Here is a 4,157-nt window from a genome sequence, read left to right as displayed (position 1 = left end):
ACGTCCATCGAGTCAGTGATGCCATCCAGCCATCTCATCTTCTGTCGTCCCCTTCTCCTGCCCCCAATCCCTCCCAGCATCAGAGTCTTTTCCAATGAGTCAACTCTTCGCATGAGGTGGCTAAAGTACTGGAGTTTCAGCTTTAGCATCATTCCTTCCAAACAAATCCTAGGGCTGATCTCCTTCAGAATGGACTGGTTGGATCTCCTTGCAGTCCAAGGGACTCTCAAGAGTCTTCTCCAGCACCACAGTTCAAGAGCATCAATTCTTCGGCACTCAGCCTTCTTCACAGTCCAACTCTCACATCCATACATGACCACAGGAAAAACCATAGCCTTGACTAGACGGACCTTTGTTTGAAAAGTAATGTCTCTGCTTTTGAATATGCTATCTAGGTTGGTCATAACTTTCCTTCCAAGGAGCAAGCATCTTTTAATTTCATGGCTGCAGTCACCATCTGCAGTGATTTTGGAGCCCCCAAAAATAAAGTCTGACACTGTTTCCCCATCTATTTCCCATGAAGTGATGGGACCGGATGCCATGATCTTCGTTTTCTGAATGTTGAGCTTTAAGCCAACTTTTTCACTCTCCACTTTCACTTACATCAAGAGGCTTTTTAGTTCCTCTTCACTTTCTGCCATATGGGTGATGGCATCTGCATATCTAAGGTTATTGATATTTCTCCCAGCAATCTTGATTCCAGCTTGTGCTTCTTCCAGTCCAGCGTTTCTCATGATGTACTCTGCATATAAGTTAAATAAGCACGGTGACAATATACAACCTTGACGTACTCCTTTTCCTATTTGGAACCAGTCTGTTGTTCCATGTTGGGATCATCATTAAGGGCACTTATGAGGGCATCTACTTATTCCTACAGGTATGGAAGTTCTAAGCTTGTATCAAGTAACATCACCAGAGAGCTAAGAAATGGGGTGTCAATTGCTTGGCCCTCTCTTTGATGGCATGTGTTCTAGTGTTACCCCCATTGGCATTGATCAAAGGTGACTGCAAGAAAGTCACATGAAGATTGTTTCTGTATTTTCTTTACAAAGGAGAGGTTATTAAGGACACATTCATCTGTTATTCTATACTCTTTGGAAAGGAATAAACATATTTAAGGACTGGTACCAAAAAATGTGCTTTCATTCAAAAAATTGGTATGTGTACTTTAAAAATCAAATGGTAATCATACCACCCAGTTTCCTTTTTTTCTTGACTGCCACATAGCCCCAAAATAAATGTAAAATAAGGCTCAATATTAGTACACAGACTTAAACTGGGGGCACATTTGTTTTTTTTTCATTAATTTTTTTCTAAATCTAACAAAGATGTTTTCTACAAACCTTTTACTGTCAGTGATCTGAGATCCTCTTTTGGAAATTTTAGGAGGATAAATAATGAATAAGTACATAAAACATTTCCTTTGTTTTGAGTACTTGAGAGTTATGCTTGTTATTAGTAAGCATCAAGTTCTTGCTAAGGACAACCATGCTCCAGAGCTCTATGGAAACTAAGAGGTGTATGAAATGACTGGGAAACCTGAAGGGTCTTGAATCTACTTGTGGTGGTCAAGTATTGTAGAGATAAGGTCAGGTAGCATATTCTAAGTGATTTCAGGCTCATTCTATCCTAAGACTCCATACGTCTATTAAATGAGTAATATGAACATTTGGTCAAAGCATATTCTATTTTGAGTTGGCTTAAATATTGATATTTTGAGTAACATTTTTTTGAAGGTGATCAAGTTTTTGGATAGCTGTTTCTGAGTAAGTTTTCATAAAAGCAGTTTGTGTTCATGGTGGAAATTTGAAAAATTGGGAAAGTATAAAGGAACCAATTAAAATCATCCATAATCATGCCTTGGGTTCATGTTGTATAATGTAAGACAATATATATAATTTACTACTACTACTACTACTAAGTCACTTCAGTCGTGTCCGACTCTATGCGACCCCATGGACTGCAGCCTACCAGGTTCCTCCATCCATGGGATTTTCTGGGCAACAGTACTGGAGTGGGGGTGTCATTGCCTTCTCCAATATATAATTTAAAGACATGCTTTTTTTCATTTAACATTATATAGTAGTAATTCCTAGATACTAGCTGTTCAAAAATGAGATTTCTATAGTGAAACATTCCATTGAATAATTTACTCAATCAGCAGCCCTATTGTTGCTTTATATGTTTCCAACCTACCCTTCGCTGTTTAATATTAGTACTGTGACCTATTGTACATGTGTAGTAATAGTAATCATAGCATTTAGGAAGCAAATTTATAACATTTGCTATAACATGTCAAGCACTGTGTTGCACTTCACATGAATGATCTTATTTAATAACACTGTGAAGTAGGAACTATAGTAAGATGATATAAGGGCTTCCTAGATGGCTCAGAATCCATCTCAGGAGACGCTGTTTGATCCCTAGGTTGAGAAGATCCCCTGGAGGAGGAAATGGTAACCTATTCAGTATTCTTGCCGGGACAATCCCATGGACAGAAGAGCCTGGCAGGCTACAGTCATAAAAGAGTCCCAAACGACTGAAGCAACTGAGCACACAGGCATGCAAGATGATATAAACAAGGACTAGAGGTTAATTAAAGTGTAACAGTAAGGAGGAGGATTTAACCCTGAGTCTGACCTAAGCAAATATTACAACTTGGTTTTTATTAATAAGTAAATCAGACTGTTCAAAGATTCCAATTATCTATAAAAATGTGCATTAAGTTAAGAAATCTATAAGCTTCTTCATTGCCTTCCTCATTCTTTATATTTTTTAAAGAAAGTCAGTAATGAACATTTATTTTTTGTAGTTTAGCAATTGTTATTGCACTATGATAAAATGTGTGTTCTCTTTATATTCTTTCTTCTTTTTGTTGACATATAATTAAAATAATACATTACGTACAACATAGTGATTCAATATTTGTATATAACGTGAAATAATCACTACAATCAGTCTAATTAATATCTATCACCAGACATAGTTACAAGTTTTTTTTCTTGTGGTGAGAACTTTTATAGTCCTTATTTTGTGGTCTACAGAAGATAGTAAGAACACAGACTCCAGAATGAGCCTTTCATTTTTATCAGAGGACAGTAAAACCACTAATTAAGAGGAAAAAAGCGGGTGAGGGCAAAAAGTCTTAAGTTTACCATCAGTGGACATGTTCAATGTTCATAACTCTTAAATACCTGAAAAAAAAAAGAAGAAGAAACTGAATTAAACTAGCTAATCGACTAGCTAGCTGAGGTCCTGCTTCCACCCGCTCCGTTTTAAAAAAGATAGATTAGGATGATTTGCAATCTGCACATTATTTGACGACATTGAAAATACGGGTACTAAAGTGCTTAATGATGGTTGAAATGGTTTCATTTCTTAAGTAGTCCAAACTACCACTGTGGCTTAATACACCTTTTGAAATAGTGCCAAAACCGGCTCTAAACTTGCACAAAGTCTCAATTAGAGAATTCATAATTAAATAACTTTAGAGTGCTTAATGATTCTAAAAACAAACCAAATATTATTTAAACCTGATTGACTTTAATTTGTGAACATCCTGGAGCTAAAATCTATTTAGCTGGGCACCCACCAAATCCTAGATGTTACAAAGGAAGAAATAAAGTCTTGAGAAGTGAAGGAATATAGGAAGGAGCCAAACAACTGCTTTCTTCACCGCCTAACCAAAAACGTCTAGAAAGAAAGAACCTTTGCTTTCCTAGACAAGAGGCCTCCGGCTGCCCAGCATCGCCACACTGCGGGCGCCTCTCTCTCCATCAGGGTCGGGCTGCTGCCATCTGAAGTCTTAACGTCTTCCAGCCGCCGGCCCAACCCAGAGTCTCACAGACTTTGGGGGCTCTCGCTTTCGGCCACCAGCAGCACTAGCAGCAGCAGCATGAGGCTGAGCATCAGTAGCATGAGGAAGAGCGGCATGGCGCGTCCTGGCGGTGCCCCGGACCCGCGGGCGGGTCGAGGTGGGGAGGCAGGAAGGATGCGGGCGGCGGGGCTGCAGGCGGGTAGTGCGCTGGGCTAGGGCTGGGCGGCGGCGCAGGCGTTGCCAAGGAAACGGGCCGCGCGCGTCCCCAGCTGCCGCGCGCTCACGTCAAGGTTTGTTTAATAATCGCCTGGGTATTTTATTGTCCTGGCTCCCGGCGGCC

This window comes from Bison bison, unplaced genomic scaffold (genome assembly GCF_000754665.1).
Source record: "Bison bison bison isolate TAMUID 2011002044 unplaced genomic scaffold, Bison_UMD1.0 scf7180017864458, whole genome shotgun sequence".
NCBI classification, from domain to species: Eukaryota; Metazoa; Chordata; class Mammalia; order Artiodactyla; family Bovidae; genus Bison; species Bison bison.
The sequence above is the reverse complement of the archived record's forward strand: the minus strand, read 5'-3'. Positions refer to the sequence as shown.